This window comes from Ictalurus punctatus, chromosome 16 (genome assembly GCF_001660625.3).
Source record: "Ictalurus punctatus breed USDA103 chromosome 16, Coco_2.0, whole genome shotgun sequence".
In the NCBI taxonomy this organism is placed as follows: domain Eukaryota; kingdom Metazoa; phylum Chordata; class Actinopteri; order Siluriformes; family Ictaluridae; genus Ictalurus; species Ictalurus punctatus.
The window spans coordinates 8,565,669-8,585,000 of NC_030431.2; the positions used below are offsets into that span (position 1 = coordinate 8,565,669).

The 19,332-nt window shown below is 33.9% G+C and overlaps 1 protein-coding gene across 5 annotated transcripts in view; it reads left to right on the forward strand.

The window, feature by feature from the left end:
- Positions 1–19,332, forward strand: part of LOC108276837 (keratin-associated protein 16-1) — a 93,994-nt gene that overhangs the window by 65,407 nt on the left and 9,255 nt on the right. For all 5 annotated transcript variants that reach the window (XR_008398156.1, XR_008398155.1, XR_008398154.1 and 2 more), the window contains one exon: positions 9,260–9,376. The gene's annotated coding sequence lies outside the window, so the exon portion shown is untranslated. The remainder of the gene's footprint in view (positions 1–9,259; positions 9,377–19,332) is intronic.

The following is a 19,332-nucleotide window of genomic DNA, read 5'->3' on the forward strand; positions in this document are numbered from 1 at the left end:
CTTTCTGTGGCAGCGAGAGACAATTCGTACAGGGGCCCAGGGCCCCCATTGGAGGGGGGGTTCTTGGTGCTCCAGTAGGAGCACCGTTTCGAGGAGGGTTCTGAGACAATACGGCCAGCAGATGGCACTGTGGCTCGTCTTCGGATGAGTCACATGACTTTGTTTTGGTTCGCTCGCTTTCGGCTGAGCACTTATTTGCCACAGGTGTCTGTTTTGAGTTTGATTATGTTTGGGATTTAAACGCGTTGGTTACTGAGCACGGGGCTCAGTATTGTATAGTTTACATAGTTATATTGGTTGTAGTTTTGTATCGGTCGTATAGTTTATTTCCATGCCTCGAATGTTCTCGTTTCCCGGTGAAGAGCGCGTTTCCTTTGGTTTTGTGTTTTATGTTTAATAAAGACTATTGATCTGCACCTGCATCCGCCTCCAGTCCCGAAACGTTACAATAACATGTTCCTGCAAAACAGTCATAAAATAATGATTATTAGATATGTAGTGCAGCACTAGTAATTATGTGTACCAAGGAATACTAAAAACAAACAAACATCAGTTTGTTTTGAGCAGAACCCATATTTTAAAATTTTGTTCTTGAGTTAGAACCCCTAAAAAATGTTTCTAAAACAGAACAAAATCATTACAAAACAAAAATCATAAATACTATTTCCCATTTATATATGCTGTCTTTCCTTCTAAGATTAAAGCTGTTAGACCTGGCAGCTGTGTTTGTATTGATAATAATAAAATAATAGATTTAGATTTTAAATATTAGACTGGACAACTATGTTTGTAATAATAAGGTCATATACACACAAGCTATGGAATTTTACTGTTTCTGCCCAATATACAGTATTGCTATGAAATCTTTAGGGCTGCAATTAATGATTATTTTCATAGTAGGTTAGTTGGCTGATTATTATTATTATTATTATTATTATTATTTCGCTTAATTGATTGGTTGGGGCGGGGCAAAGTTTCAGTGCCCTTTTTTTTTGTTTGTTTAAAATACAATCCACAAAGGTTACAAATATAAACTTCAGACGAAAACTTTACACAGCTGTTTGTCCAAAACAGAAAAGAACCCAATACACACACACCAGAATATATATTATTAACTTAGGACTGTAGTTTAATTCGGTGCTTTTTGTGCATCCATAAAAAAATTATGCAAACATATGTATAAATACAAACTAAAAGAAATGAATAATTTATTTATTTATTTATTTATTTATTTATTTATTTAGTAGTATTTATGCATTATTTTTTATGGATGCACAAATAGCACCGAATTAAACTACAGTCCTAAATTAATAATAAAAATTCCCTTTCACTGCACCTTGTAGTTTCTGTTACTCACTGCCTTTAGGAATATTACTTTAATTCTTTTTACTTTTGATCGTAGTGTTTTAATTAGACATTACAGATCTTACTCTCGCTCCCACTGTGTACCAGCACATCTACACCGTGCGTGATCAGCAACTCGGCCTCGTTACTAATAGAACAGTTCTGTTATAATAAACGACAGAATTTACAGTGCAACTGTGCAAATACAGCATATAACAATAAACTTAAATTAAACGAAACTTTTAAACAACATGCACCAGTTTCCCCAACCCCTTGCACACAGTGGAGCATTTTGGATATAAACATAACTTTGTGCTCGTGCATCACTGTTTGATCTGCGCAGTGTTTAATATAAAATGTTCCCTTGCCTTAGAGGACTTTCTTCCTCAGTCACGTGATGATTTCGGCTCCATCTGATGGTGAGTGAGGTCATGTTGGGAACAAAAGTTAATGCTGATAGAAATAGTAAACTGAAGAAAGTCATTGTCAGTCACTCTGGGTGTCTGCTAATGCTAGCGTGCATATGACTTCATGCGCCATCGACCAGGAAGCGGCATATACTTTTGGTTAGTAAAAAAACGCTAGTGATATATTTGAGATGATGTTACCGTTCTAAAATCCACACACTAGCCGGTAGAGTACACAGTGCATAGTGTAAGTGTATAGTACTTAATTTGGGACATAACTATAGTATTTATTCTCCGAAGCGTGTTTTCTGAACAGAAGTAATGTAATGAGTAAATCTCCCCTGTGCTGCACGCAGACCAACTAATCGATAATGAGATTTATTGCCAATGATTTTCATAATCGATTATTTTTGATTTTATCGATTAGTTGTTCTAGAAATATTACATTTTATCAAAATAAATTGCGTGTCTATAAGGTGGCAAAAAGCAGACATGCCTCCCCTATTCTGGTAAAGCTAGCTAATCTGTTATTCTCTCATGCCCACAAGTGTAGTGCAACATCAAACAGGCTTCGCTATCTGTCTAATGCGAACTTTAGCATAACAAGGTTTTATATTGAGAAAACATTTAGAATAATTTTTAGAATTAATCTTGTGAGACATGATTGATCCAAATCATGGTTGATCCAAAAACATTTGTGAGATTAGAGATAAGACATAAATAATAAGTTATTCAGCTACATGAAAGAAAAAAATATGGTAACACTTTCTGTGAAGCCCATGCTTATAATTAATTATGGCCCCATTTATAATTATTTATAAGCAAGAATCACTGCTCTATAAACACATTTATAACGACACATAAAGACCTATACTTCGTTATTATAACTACATTTATATTATTGTTATAATTACTTATAAGTGATACACTTGCTTTTTCAGTTCCCATGTTCATAATGCATTATACAGCAATTTATAAGTATTAATCAGTCAGCCTTATGGTTCCATTAATGTATTCATAAAAATGCAGCCTGTATTTTTGTAATGTTATTATATTGTAGTAATAATGACTTATTAGTAATACAGCTCTATTTCTATGTCCAATAAGTAAATTATTTTATACTGTTGTTGATAGTTGTGTTGTGCTGCCTTATTAATACTACTGCTATATTCTTTATACAGTATACTAATGCTATAATACACTTACTTTTATAAATGCATCATTGATGGCTTTAAGTAAATTGAAAGCATAGAATGTAGTTTCCATAATGCAAATGTTAAGGAAACATGAAGATGTGCTTATTACACAAGTACAAATGTACAGATGGCACAAAAAAACAAAATACACAAAAAATATATATAAATGGGACAAAATTAAATAACAAATGGGAATAGCACAAAACTCTTAGATACAAAATGTGCAATCTCACAAATATAAAGATTGAACTTACTCATCTCATTTCGCTTTTACTGAAATCAGCACCAGAGTCCTGTTAGCACTGTCGCATATGTAATATAGGCATGCAGAAGCTGCTGTTTCCACCTCTTATGCCGTGGGATTGGATTTTAGGAGGCAAAAAAAATATTTACAACAAATATGAAAGTGCAAAATATAAACTAGTACATGCAAAACATGAACAAAAGTGCAAAAAAAAACCTGAATAAAAAAAATAAGAGTCAGAGTCTAGTGCACATCTTTGAGCTTGGCTGACCCTGACATCATCCCCGCTCAGTGAAACAAAGATGGTCCAATATAGTTCACAGGAACACATCACAAGACCTGCATTTGTAAATAGTCTTGCTGTACTTCTTCCACTGAAGGCAGTACACAGTGTTTTCTACCAGCTGTCTCTCTTGGCTGAGGTTGAGGTGTTTACAATTGTATGGCCTTCTTCTCTTTACAACTGCATGGCCTCTTCTCTGCCACCTGTGACAAGTCACTTACAGATGCAGCCTACACTGACTCAGACACGCTGAACTTATGGTTTCATAACTCCCAAAATCCACAATTCTAGACCTACCATTCTTTCATCAATGACCACGTTCTGGTGAGGCTGGTAGTATACTCTGCATTTCAATAAGAGCTGCTTCCTGGTGAGCTTCACATAAAAGAGCTAATCATGGTGAGTGGTGCCTTTTAGCCAGTCACTCTGCTTGTTATCTTTGATGTTGCTTGTACACGATGCAGAATATTGCCTCAAATCTGCAGAATGCCAGGACAGAGGTTGGGAACAGAAAATTATGTAGCGTATTATTTCTCCACAAATCTCAAACGCTTGATGGCTTTATTAGGCCACAGTAAATGACTAGGCCCAGGAATTTGCATATCTTCAGGCTAGTTACAGGACTCCATGGTGTATGCATAACCTTCTGTTTTTACTCTGCATATAGGTTTGTGTTGTTTCAGAGACTGTGGCTTTACCAAAAAATAATGAACAGCTCTAGAGAAGTATGCTGCTGGTGGCTATCAAGTGTGGGCAGGAGAGATGTGATATTGTATGCACATCATCCTCGTTAATATTGTGTCACCTATCCTGTTTAGGATTTAGGTACAGGAGCACTGGCTCTACTAATGGCTCAAATGAGTGACACACGAGTGACCCCTCTTCTCTGACTTCTCTGGGGGGTAGATGTCACTGTCAGTTTTGCACTGGAAACCTCCATGTGGGTGTTGGGGGAGAAGGCCTCAGAAGAAGTGTGAGGAGGATCAGCAGCATTTTCTTCTTCTCTGTAACAATAAATAATCATGAATACAAAGTACAAAAAGTACCCAAAATCACCCATAGTAAATACTAAATTGGCTTTGACATTTATATAATAACAATGATAATTCTATATTTCTATTTAGCTATCAAAGAACCCATGCTGGCACATTTGCTGTTGTTTATTATTATTAAAAATGCAGTGCCATGCTACATGTGAAAAAAATTACTGCCATGATACATGTAGAAAAATATAGTTCCGTGCTACCTGCAAATAAAGACATTTCCACACTACAAGCAAAAATTTTAAATAGAAAGCAGCATAATTTATGTACTTTTCAAGGACCGTGTCCACTCCATGCTGGAATGCTCCGCGGCTCAATCCAAGGTGTCTTCCTCCAAAAAAAAAACAACCTCCAATTCCTCACCAGAGTCATGGGGCGGTCACAATAGGATTTAGCGTGCAAATGCATCCAAAAACGGCAGACCAGAAATGCAAGCTTGCTGCGTAATGAAAGTTCAAATTTGGTGAACCCTGACCTGCAAAATCGTATCACGTGAAAACGTGTGACCAATACATGATCACAACATCACTGCATGAGCTTTTTAGTTATAAATAAATAAATAAATAAATGGAAGCACTAATTTTAGTGGCATCGAGCTATCCTGTACTTTACAACACAGCTTTGAAATATTATAAAAACAACTTCAAAATAAAGTCTGCCTGGATTTGACAGATGATGTCAAATCCAGGTAGACATCCAAATCCAGTGTTCCCACTCATATTCACAGCGGCAGCTCACAAAAATATGCATGCTTACCTTAGTGTGAGCGGTCATCATGACACTGCACACAGAAAGCCAATCTTATAACAGACTTGCGGCGATAAAAGTATTTCTTTGTTTATAGTGATTGAATATAGATTTATAGTGATAGGGTTGAAATTATTTATTTGTAAATGTTACTATTGAACAATAATGGTTTTAAAAAGATAATGAAAAAAACATGTTAATGCAACAAATCATACTAATTAACTGAAATGAGCTGCTTTGGGGGTGTTTGACACCATGGAGTGAGTGTGTGGAGAAGCACTCCTTATTTACTTATAAATGCCCTGCTGCAATCAGTAGTGACATCAAAGAGACAATCTCCCAGATGAAAATTGATGGAGAACTTTTGCCAATAGCCAGCACCTTCTGAGACACAGTGTGTCAGCCACTTGTTCTTAATGCACTTGTTAAGTTCAGGCATTTCTTGATGTCAGGAATTTTTTTGTAAAGTATTTGTTTGACATGAAAGTTTGACTTGTTAAAAGCTCTAGCTCCTCAGACATATGCATGGAAGTTCTTTTTCCGATTTGACATTATACTTCAAAAATTAATGTTACAATGTTTTGATGGTATTTTTAAAAAAAAAAAGTAAAACTTTGCAACCGTTTGCATTAATTCGATTTCTGTTTTTTTCCCCGTTACTTTATTAAAACCATTATTGGTCAGTAGTTACATTTACAAATAAACAATTTTAAAGGCATTTATAATGCATAATAAACACATCTTCATGATTTCTTAACATTTTCATTATGAAACTGCATCCTACGCTTTCACTTTACTTGAAGCCATCAATTATGCATTTAAAAAGGTTAGTAATTGTATTATAACTCACAATAAGTATTTATAAGGCAGCACAACACAACTATCAACAACAATATAAAACCACAAGACTAACTAATTAATACCTATAAATTGGTGTATAATGCATTATGAGCATGAAAAAGCAAGTGTAATCACTTATAAGTAATTATAACAATAATATAAATGTAGCTATAATTGTTATTATAATGATGTATAGGGCTTTATGTGTCGTTATAAATGTGTTTATAAAGCAGTGATACTTGCTTTTAATAATTATAAATGGGGCTATAATTCATTATAAGCATGGCTTCAAAGAAAATGTTACAAAAATTATATAATTGACATATAACAAGGATTGGAAATTAACATTTCTATTCTGGAACAGTTATTACATGGATGATGACATTTTCTTTTGCATGTTTGTTCCTAGCAAAATACTATTCATTTCCAGTTCTCATTTTCATTCAATGAACCAGATTGGAGCCCTGGTACCAAGACTCCTAATCTTTCTTTTACTCACTTTTATAAGCTCATTGGTATTTAAATCACCTTCAGAAGTCACCCAAAATCCTTCTGCAAATTCATTGGTGTTTTGCTTTTCTGAATGATAACCACAGGTTGTGGGGAAATAACCTTTAAGTGTTGCAGAATTTCCCCTCAAACTCATTCACGGACACACTTCATTCCAGAATTGTGGTTCAACATCTTTTTTAAACTCCTTTTTTATGGATGTAAAATTAAAAATTAAACCAAGATAAATCATGCCTTGATAGTTTTCCACCTTTACAAAATTAAAGTGCAAAACATAGAAATTGTTTATAAAAAAAAAAAAAAAAAAATTACAATTGTTGCACAAGTGTGCACATCTTTTTATTATGGGGCACATGACTATACTCATAATTAACCAATCCTATTCAAACTCATGTTCAAAAGTAATGATCATATACCTGTCATCAATTAAGTGATTGTGATTACCCCAAATAAAGATCAGCTGTATCTGTTGGATTTTCTTGACATCATCTTGGTTTCTTCTGGCTGCTGAATCCATGGTCCTCAAAGAACTTACGAAGCATGTATGGAACCACATTGTCAAAAGTTATTGATCAGAAGAAGGGTATAAGAACTTCCAAAATGTTAGATGTACTGTGAAACACTGTGAAGGCCATCATCAACAAGTGGAGAAAATGGGTACCACAGTGACATTACCAAGAACAGAACATCCCTCCAAAATTCACAAAAGGACAAGAAATCTGCAACTTGCCATATATTCCTTCAGCTACTTTAATGATGTCGTAGGTCCCTTGGCAGCCTCCCTGATAAGTTTCTTCTTGTCTTTTTGCCAATTTTGGTGGGATATCCTGTTCTTAATATTGTCATTGTGGTGCCCCTTTTGTCCACTTAACCTGGATTTGTGTTTTTGGTTGTTATTGTGCTGGAAGGTGACATTATTCTTAATTTTCAGCCGTGTAACAGAGGCTTGCAGGTTTTGTGCCAAAACAGGTATTTAGAACTTTCCCTGTCTTGACTAGAGTGGTCACTCCCTGCATGTGACCACAATCTCTTCACATGTATGGGCTATGGGGAAGGTTGACTATACAGAAGCCCTTTCTCACAGAAAAAAACATTTAAGCCACCTGAATCACCCTAAACCATGTGGCAAAATGTGCTATGGTCTGATAAGATAAAAACCTATTGGGCAAGATACAGTCATGGGAAAAATAAAGTACACCCTCCTTCAATTCTATGTTTTTATTATCAGGACCTGTATAATTATGTGGTCCTCACCAACTTCTACAAAAAAAAATTTAAACTCAGGTGACAAAAAAGACAACAAAAAACTAAATAGATTTCGATATGTAGTCTTTGTTTCTGGAGGGGGGGGGGCATTGAGAAACCAGCTGGGGGAAAAAATAAGAACTCCCTTCTTACTTCCATAATCATTAAGAGAGTAATTAACAACCAGGCATTACTAATGAAATGCACAAAATTTGTTTGAACTTGAGGACAAGGTGGAAATGTTTGTTCATCATGCACAGCAACATGCTTGGTCACCAACAGTCATGCATGATGGTAGAGGGGTGATTATTTAGGTTTGTTCTGCACTTGCAGTCATTGAGACAATGATGAGCTCCACTTTATACCAAAATATTCTTGGGACAAATGTGAGGCCATCTGTCCTGCATTTTAAGCTGAGTTGAAATTGGGTCATGCAACAGGACAATGCAAAAAACAAGCACACCAGCGAATTGACATCTGAATGGCTAAAGAAGTAAAAATCAAGGTGTTGGAATGGCTAATTCAAAGTCCACACCTCAAACCCACTGATATGTTGTGGTGGGATCTTAAGAGTGCTCTCTCTCAATTGCCCTCAAACATCAACAAACTGAAGCAATATTGAGTGGCAAAATTTCTCGAAGATGACTGAAGACTAAAAAAACTCCTACCGAAAATGTTTACTTCAAGTTATTGGTGCTAAAGGTAGTTCTACATGACACTGAATTATAGATGTACTTATATTTTCCCACTTGGTTTCTGAATGTTAGTTTACTTTTTGGGGAAAAGATGACTACATATTGAACTCTGTTGTATTTTTTATGTCACCTGAGGTTATTTGTTTGTTTATGGAAGTTACACACAATTGGTGAGCACCACACTATTGTTATTTAAGCCCTAATAAATAAAAACATAGAATTGAAAGAAGATGTACTTTCTTTTTCCTATGACTGTATGTTTGGGGCAAAAATAAGACAGTTTATAATTATTTAAAGAACACCATACCCACAATGGAAATGGTGGTGGCTAGCATCACGCAGAGGGGCTGCTTCCCTTCAGCTGTGATTGGGTCTGTAGTCAAGATAGATGGAATCATGGATAGTTCTAGATACCAGTCTATTTTCAAAGAACAAATCCAAGTCAACAAAGGAATGGCTTCAGAAGAAGAAAATCAAAGTTTTAGAATGACCCAGATCTAAACCCCATCAAAAACCTGTGGAATGACTTGAAAAGGGTTGTTCACAGGACAGCCCTTTACAATTTGATAGATTTGGAGCATTTTTGCAAGGAAAAGTGGAATATGATAGCCAAATCAAGATGTTGGCAGTCTCTTACTCAAAAAGACTGAGTGCTGTATTACAACCAAACTGTGTTTTTCCCGGTGTGTGTGTGTGTGTTTGCAGGGGGCAGCCAGCACTGTAGGGAGAGCTCTCCCCAAACTTTGTAGCCTGGGCCGTTTGGATGATGAGGAGGAGGAGTACGATAAAGGTTATGAGGAATTTGAGCAGATGCTGGAACAGGTGTGTAAAGGTGTATATATATATATATTTTTCTTTCTGATATCCTTCACGTTTCCTCACCAGGTTAGTGCTATATTCCTATCTTCTTTTGTATTTCATGTTCATTCTTATTTGTTCAGCCATCTCGCAATACCTCTCATTTTACATATCATATAAATATTTATTGCTACAAAGAGAGCACAACAGTTTACACACACAAATAAGCAGAAAGTCTTCTTTAGGCACACTTTGGGCATTTTCACACTTCTGAATACTTAAGTCCGTATTCAGGAATAATTCTGGGCTCATAATAGCAGGTTTGTGTTCACATTGAATAATTCCTTCTGAACTGTGGTTACATTGACCAATTCTCTCTGGTCTTAATGTTGGTTTATCCTCTTTAACAAAAAAATGCAATCTTTGCAGGTGAAACCCAGGGTTCAAACAAATAGTATACATTTGGAGATATTAATTTTTTAAACAAACAATCTTAAACGGGGCACACCTGGGCAACAAGAAACATTAATCCAATATGTTCCAATATTTTTGATAATTTTAAAAATAAGTTAACAAATAAATAAGTTATGTAGTTGTAAATTTCAGGAAATTAAAGCTGAAATTCTGATCTGTCAGTCTCATATTCACCTTTTGACCTAAAAAACGAAATGTCTTCAGTGTATAGGAAAAACAAAAGAATTGGCTTTGTCATTCCCATACTTTAGTAGGGGACTGTATATTAGGACTAAGATGCATTTAAAATGAAATGAGGAAGTGGTCTGCTACCTCTTTGTTCACAGTGAACTTGATGCGAAGTTTGTGCAGCTTGCCCCATGAAACAAATGAAAATACAGCTATAAAGTGGCATTCACTAAATCAGCTTTTGTTTGCTGGCCATCAGGACAGGTCAGATGAGAATTACATGCACAATCAGTCATCACACAGTATCTCCTTTGGGGACCTTGTGTGTGTTGAGGACTCTCAAGTTTTATGTGGAAGTGACTGCTTCAAAGGTGACTAATAGGTGACTAAAAAAGCTATTTGACTCATTTAGATAGCACCATGAAGGGCCTCCATTGTCTAAAGACCAGTTAGCACATTGGGAAAATGAAGTAATTCCATAAGTATTTTTGAACACACTTGAAGTGATGCCCTCTTCCATTAAATTCCATTCAACCAACTCTAGGGCTACCTCCAGGGAAGTGGAGTAGCCAGGAATTAATTTCAAGGTGGTGTGAGGAAACATGCTAAATACAATCTGCATGATCTGTACAATTATATTTACATAAGCATTATATGATATGCTTATGTACTTTGAGTGGATGCCAGACAGGACATTATGATTGTCATTGTCAATATAAGGAAGTTTTAACATTTCACTAGTTTCCTTCACTAGTTTTTAGGAAACAGCACTGTTTACACCCACTTGGGTTCATGGTCTTAGGCCACAAGTGGCACACAAGTGACTTTGCTACGGGTCTTCGGCAGTACTATTAACTAAGTAGAGTAATCCGCTAGTTCCACTCAGTTGTAGAACAATTGTTACATACATAACCACTCCGTTTAACGCTGTTTTTTCCTGTTTCAAATGGAGACGTTTTATTGTATTTTTGTATTCTATAGCTCCTAAAGCAAAATTTTTATCCTAAAGCATTGTTTTTTCCCCATATTTTTAATATCAGAACAAAAAAGGCTAAATATTGCGAATCCAGCAATTAAAGGGTTAACCTGCCCATGACCTCGACACAAAAAGGATTAGTGGCTCTGTGAATTTTTGGTAGCCAACTCCCAGGCAAGTAAATCTGGAACTGGACTGAATGGCGTCTGTGCTGGGTTGTGTGTGTGTGTTTGTGTGTGTGCGCGCGTGCACCTCCCCCTGGCCCCTGCTCCACTCCTCCTCCCAATTCTGTGGTTAGCCCTGCCCCTGTTCATCACATGACTTCTCTGAAAGGCCCCCCTCCTGCTGCCTTCCCCCATGTTTCCAGTAAATTGCTTGAAAGGAGGGGGTGAGTCAGACCAGCTTCCCTTTAACCACAGCTTGTTAAAGAATTTGTCAACGTGGACTCCAGGGCACGCATGACCCCTCCCCTTTCCTCCTTGCAATAGATTTTAATGTTGTGCTCCTTTCTTTGGAACGGTCTTTGGGTTGGATTATGTCAGGTACCCATAATCACTTAACTTCCTGTGACACACTGTAAAAAAAAAGGGTAGGCGAGAAGCACTGAGAGAGGGGAGGGGTAAAGAGAGAAATAAAATAAAAAATGTGTGTGTGTGTGTGTGTGTGTGTGTGTGTGTGTGTGTGTGTGTGTGTGTGTGTGTGTGTGTGTTGTGGGGGCACTAGAGCATGCATCTGTTTAATTCAGAATTAAATATGTTAAACACAGTGTTTGAGTCTATACTCAGCCTGTTGCACAGTCACTCTTCTACAGAGCTGGGTACAACAGCTTTTTTTCAAGTAAGTACATACTTCGAGGTGACAACTTTTATAGCGCAAGGGATAGTTTTTAATAGGAATAAAAATATATCTCAATTGCATATGTTGTTTAAACAGTAAACATTAAGAAATGCCATATTTGAGATAATAAACAGCACAAACATATAGAGTTGAGATGAAAAGAAAGAAAAATTATTTGCTCCAAACTTGTAGCAAAGGCTAAGTTTGATTCAGATCGTTTTAAATATTGCTATGCTTTTGACAAGATATCCAAACATAATTGCTGCCCCAGGGGATGGTGGGAAGTTTTCATGCCTATTTTGACAAATGCCAAATAAAATAATTATTACAAAAGCATTCACCTATAATTTAATTACCAAAATACCAAACATTATACCAAGAATGCGTGTAAAAGAAAAAAAGAAAAGAAAAAAAAAAACATTGCTGTAAGATAAAAAAAAAATAAGCATGCAGTGTTTGTAAAGATTGAGACTGTGAGACTTGTGACTGGACTTGAATGTTGTTATTTAGTCTCGACATTACTCAGAAATTTCTTATGGCAGCTTACTCATGTGGCATAATTCATTTGCAATGAGAGTGGGTGCTTAATGTAGGTCTTTTATAGGGCTTTTGCACTGTGTGTTTGTCGCCTGATCAGTGGTTTAAACTATAGACATTTCTTGTAACTGAAGCCTTATTAGGGATGTCTATCAGTGTTTTAGATCAAGAGCTAGGGTGAATAAAATTACAATAGAATGAATGCAGCTACTATATGTAAGAACAGGCTTGGTGATTGGACAAAATTGCTTCTGAATTTTCAAGAGTCCAATCATAATAGCGCTATACCTCCTACATCTACCTTTCCAACATTACTTGAATTTGATGCCCATATTAGGTTTGATTTGGTCATATCCCCTCCCACAACCAAAAGAAGGGACTACTCAAATTTCAATGCACTTTTAGGTCCTCCAAAGCACAAAAGCAAAGCACATCATTAAAGATGAGCGCTCATGGAATTTGTTTAGCCACCTATCAACAATTTTTTATAACGATGCACTTGAAAAAGATTTTTGAAAGTTATTTATACAGTAATTTTAAAGTATTTTAAAATGATTATTATTTTAGTATTAGTATTTTATGTTTGCATAAATATTAGAGATGCACCGATACTAAATTTCTCATCCGATACCAGTAATCGATTATTCAGAGTAATATTGGCCGATACCGATACTTCTGCCTTTTATGCCTTCTTATAAATTAATAATAATTTAAAAGAATTCTAAAAGAAATGCAAATAAAAACTTTTTCTGTCCATTTCAACAAGTTGTTTCACAGTAACTGGTCTCTTAAACAGAAAACACATTACTCTAATTAACATTAACACATTAACTAAATTCTGAAGATTAAAGTAAGATTTCTTAACTTATTGAATGTTATTAATTCATATTAACATTGACCGAATTCTAAAAAACCTCCTGTTAGGCTCATATTCACTCACCACAAAAAAAGTATTTCTACTTCATCATTGAACATCAAACTGGTAATATATAATATAAACCTTTTTATACATTAACTGGATATGAAATATACTACTCTACAAAAATATTTTTCTATGGAATATATACTTTTTTGTCAACTCAGCTTCATTGAAATCTTTCAACAGTGTACTGGCCCTTTAATTCAGCATGGGGGGGGGGGGGGGGGGGGGGTGTAATTCGACGCTATGCCGAAACTCCCGCTTCACTACTGCTCACTTCCGGTGTAAAATTTTAGCAGTGCAGAGATTACAGAACTTACAAACTGCAGTTTTGTCGTCATTCCACACAAGAGACATCATCTTTACATACAGCACGAAATCGATGTGTTTCCCGCCCTCTTTTTATTGAAAGGATATAATCGGCCCCGATCCTCGGATGGTCGATAGTGTGACAAATAGCTTTTATCGGCCGATACATCAGTGCATCTCTAATAAATATTCAGTATTCAAGAAGTTACTGCACAAAAAGCCTATTTCAATGGGGTTTTATAGTGTGAAATTTTCTTTGTCATTTTCTTGATTCACCATCTATAAATAATTAAACACTGTATTATAATAAAAAAAATTGCATATAATTGTTTATGGCTATATCTACATCTAAACAAGCATATACAGTGCAGAACATGCAGAATAATATATTGTTTACATATGATTTATATTGTACATGTAGATGTAAATATTGTTGTCCCTGAATTACCCTCATATTAAAATGGCATGATCTCTCCACTTTTATTAAAATGAAAGAGTATATTGTGAGTTTAGTAATGATAGGGTTTTTAGTATGTATAGTGTGTATATTAAAATATATTATTTCAAAAGCATTTCTAACTTACCTCCTGGAATTACCTCCCTAGTCTTGCATTTCATCCACCAGCCAAAGGAATGCAAAAATGTTAATGCACCTCTGAAGTAAAAGTTAATTGTTTAAGTTTATTCATGCTATTCAGTGCTTTCCAAAGGTGTATTAGTCGGTTGTTGTTTTTTAGAAAATTTAATCTGCTTTATAAGCTTGAAAAAAATACTTACAGAAAAAGAGTTATCAAAAAACAAAACGAAACAAAGATCTTGAAAAACCGGTCCTTCTATAACAGGGAGCAATTAAAAGTGAATAAATGATAATATGGGACACAGCATGATTTGGATCTCACTAAACACCAAAAACTCATTTTGTTTTAGCTGATTAATTTGGGCTCCAGCTAATATTCAGCATTTTTAGGACAGGCTTCCATATTCCATATTTATGTTGGTTTTGAAAAATAACATTTACAAAAGACCAGGGTTGGATGATACATGTTACTAAAAATTTATCAATGTTTAGTTTTCTTATAATTTTCTTACAATTAGTGTTTTATGATATGATGTAAACCTCTCTTATTGGGATAGCATTTTAACTCTCTTTTTCTGATTAAATTAGACGAGAGCTTGATAACTAACCATGCAGCATAATAAATGATACATAAAAATTGTGCAAAAATTAGCCAAAATGATTTTCATCATAGTAAAAAATATATATCATGATTTTATATATAATGATTTGGTTGTTTGATCACAGAAGTAAAACTTGAGACAATGTGCTGATGTAGCATTCAATGATTTTGTTCTTTGTATAATTTGTATTTAATAAACCTAAACTTTATAAAATAATGTTATTTTATACAATTGTGCGCATGTCATAGCCTTCCTCAATGTTCAGTGTTCATATGCAGCTTTGAAATTAATATAAAACTGAAATCTTTTTTCTGTAAGACTTTGTAACACTATATACTTATTTTTATAAATGGTTGATGAAGTTGATAACAAAACAGAGCATAAAGAGGATTTTATATTTGTAATTTTTGTACACTAATAATAAAAACAATGCTTCTTCTCAAAACTGTGCTTGATTATAAACATCATTCAGATTATAAAAATACAATTTTATAGTAAATAAAAATGATAAGCATTTTGTTTTTGTTTTTTACATACGTACAACTGTTATTAAATATTGCAAATATTTTGCAAAAAGGTTTTATTTAAAATATGGATTTTTATTTTATTTGGACTATATTCTGTTATTATCCATTTTTTCATAAATTGTTATTAAGCAAAAAAATTGTAAATATTTTTTCTTGCATTTTTTTCTTTCTTTCTTTCTTTCTTCCACTTTTGAACTTTGCTGCCACAGCTGAACAAAAATTTGTCCACAAAAATGGATTTTAAAAAAACACAAAAAAAACTTGTTACTTATCTGTAAGTCCTTCTTGTTAAATTCATGCCGTTAGTTGTAAGTCACAGAATGTACCTGTTAGTTAAAAGTTTAATTATCAGTTAATTTAAAGCAGTCAACTTTCTTTCTTTTCAGGTTAAAGTTTTGCTTCAAATTTTCTGAGTGAAACCATGTAATACAGTTTCTATAATGTAGCAGTTTTGTAACCAATATATTACACCTCAAATTCAAATAATAATAATAAAATCAAATAATTACATAAAAATTGTTTTACCATATTTGTGAGTGTTCTTTGCTGTATTTCAAATCCCAGACCCATTACTTGACCTGGAATAACCTGTTGACATTTTTTTTTTTTTTTTTTTTTTACACTTTTCGGATTTTTTGAGATCCACAGCCAATATTTAAAATCCATCTATCCACACACACACACACACACACACACACACATATATATATATATATATATATATACACATATACATACACATACGTATACACACATACATATATGTATATATACAATATATATATAAATTGTTTATTTTACATGTAAGTATACAATATGTACATGAATATGCAACATGTGTCTTCATAGATATATTGCATTTATTGGAACTATATTTGCTTATTTATATATAATATATTTATATATATTTACTCAGACAAGTTCTTTATCTGAAGAATAATATTTATATAACATGCAGAAAGAACATGAAAATCAAAACTGTTCATTCTTAACTGGTCTGTCATTATTAGAGGCAGCCATTTTGTGTTTTACTGCCCTCCATTTTGTGAATCTTGCAGCTATTATGCAATTCCATGGTAAACTATTCAGACCTTCCTACATGAGAGATGTTTATCCTCAGATTGAAAAACAGGTTTAATGATATAGGTGCAAACCTAAAAATATATATTGCTTATTCAAATGTCAGTAAGGACCCAAACAGTAGAACTTTTTTGAAACATTTATTTAATTTAATTTCTTTTCTTTCATCAATTATAATGGATTTTGTTTCATTCTTTATATTCTTATTACAAAATGTTGACGTCTTCCCTTTTTTATTTTTATTTTTCTAGTGAATTTCATCTTTTTGAATGCTATGGAGTAAACCTTTGTAAAATCAAATTGTCAAAAAACAAAAACAAATGAGGCCTCTGACACACTGGCCTCTACACACATAGAATGAAGCCATGGACTATGTAAGAAGAAGAACAGCCTAAAAGAAAGAATTAAAGAAATAATTTATATATATATATATATATATATATATATATATATATATATATATATATATATATATATATAAATTAGTAACCACCCCATTCCCCTGACATGAAATTCATTATAAGGCATTATAAGAGAAGATTCAGAGCTGTTATCTTGGCAAACTTTTGACTAAAAGGGTGCCAATAATTGTTGCACACTTATATTTAACAACTAACACACACACACACACACACACACACACACACACACACACACACACACACATACATATATATAGATAGATAGATAGATAGATAGATAGATAGATAGATAGATAGATAGAAATGTTAGTTGTTAAATATAAGTGTAAACCTGTTAAATAAAATTATAAACCTGTGTTTTGTTTGCAATTGTTTGATATCCATGAGTGCAGAGTATTTTTGTTAATTTTTTATCAAAAGTTTAAACAAGAGAGCCTTCTTTGCTCATAGTTACCTAGGGTGCCAATATTAGTAGGGCACTAGAGCGATTTGGCCAAATGATCAAGAATGAGCCTCACTTTAACTCAGTGGCTCACGTGATGTGTTGAACAAGAGAGGAGTGAATCGCAGCCATTAACAACATGAATCAATAACCCAAGGAGCACCAATCAGGTTTGCCATACATGCAATTAAAAATGCAAGTTACACAATTATTGGTGTTTAGAAAATACAAACTCAAAAAAAGTAATAAAAAAGTAATAATTGAAAGATTTGTTGATTCAAACTCTGATCTGTTGAATGCAATTGTAATTGGGATGCCTCTCAGCAACAACTGAACACAAAGAATGACTTGATGCATGGCAATGCCCAATACCAATTAGATCATTATAGTGCCTCATTCAAAAAGACAGAATTATTCTATAAGTTATTAATTATATAAAACATTACACACTTTACACATATTAGAAACTTACTCCAATTCCTGTGATTCCCAGCCCATGACATGCATGATCGACCAGTCATGAGACACCTATCCCCATTCCCATTCACCGGACCACTGATTAGAGTCTCATTTCAGCATTGCACCTGTGACATTACTAAGCCTTATTTTCATTGTCTGTTTTCCTTTTTGTGATCGATTTCACATTATGAAATGAGAAGTAGAAATACTGTACCTAACTTTTATAATAATTACAGAAAATTTTATGTTCATATGTTTATTTACCTATTATGTGTAGACCATATCAGTGGTCAGTGAATGTATTTTAATTAATAAATAAATTAATTGAAACTAGTTAATTAATTGAAACCTTTAAGAGAAATTTAAAGCTCTAAATGAGGCCTGCCAATGTACCTTCAGAGAAGGACTGTTAATTTCTGTGGTATAAACGTAGAGCAATACTGAAAAACACTGGAGTTTATATACAGCCATTTGAGCACAAACTGGGAGTTTAAAATTATATATTTATCATTCAGCTATGAACGAAGCCTATATGCAGTTTGTACTTCAAAAAGAAATTTGCTCTTTATTTGACAAAAGTAAAACTGACACAAACTGTTTTAAAATATTTTAGAAAAACGTTTTTTGTGAAAGATCTAAAAAAAAAAAAAATGCATTCATTTTAGTTGCATTAATTTGCTTTGAATGGTGTTTACAGCGTCTAATCAATCAATAAATTGTCTAGTGTTCTGGTACATATTCTGATATTGTAATTAATTTTGTATGTTCCTACAGTGCCAGGAAAATCAGAATAGAGCAATCCATTTGAAACTTAAATAAAATCCATCCATCCATTTTCTATACTGCTTATCCTACTGGGTTGTGAGGAACCTATCCCAGGGAGCATGGGGCACAAGGCAGGGTACACAGGGTGCCAATATATCGCAGGGCACACTCACATACACATTCACACACCCATTCATACACTACGGACAGTTTGGACATGCCAGTCATGCATGTATGGTAGGCTGGGGAGGTACAATGGGGAGGAAACTGGAGTACCCAGAGGAAACCCCCACAGCATGGGGAGAACATGCAAACTCTGCACACCGTGAACCCTATAAATAAAATGTGAAATAAAAAAGAAAAAAGTCATCAATAGCCTAGTAAAGAAACATTAATGGCGGTAAAATCCAAGTGAACCCCTAGTTTATTAAAGGAGTTGGACAAAGAAAGAATATAATATTTCAGGATAAAGATTAATATCAGTAAAATTATTTCTCTTTCTCCTTAATTCATTTGTTCATCTTTAATAACCTCTTGATCCTGGTCAGATAAAAATATAACAAAATACAGGTCATGTGCACTGAATAATGGTGGAGGTTCAATTGTCAAATCCATACAATGTGAACCTGAATTATTTAATTTAAAATATTTTAGTTTAATTTTTCTATTTTCCAGGAAATTATATATATATATATATATATATATATATATATATATATATATATATATATATATATATATATATATATATATATATGTATGTATGTATGTGTGTGTGTGTGCATTTATATAGCTGTTGGTGAGGACCAAAAAGAACCAAATGTCCTCTCATAATAACCTAAAATAAAAACACAGTATTTTTATAGCTTTGATTTGATTTATTTGT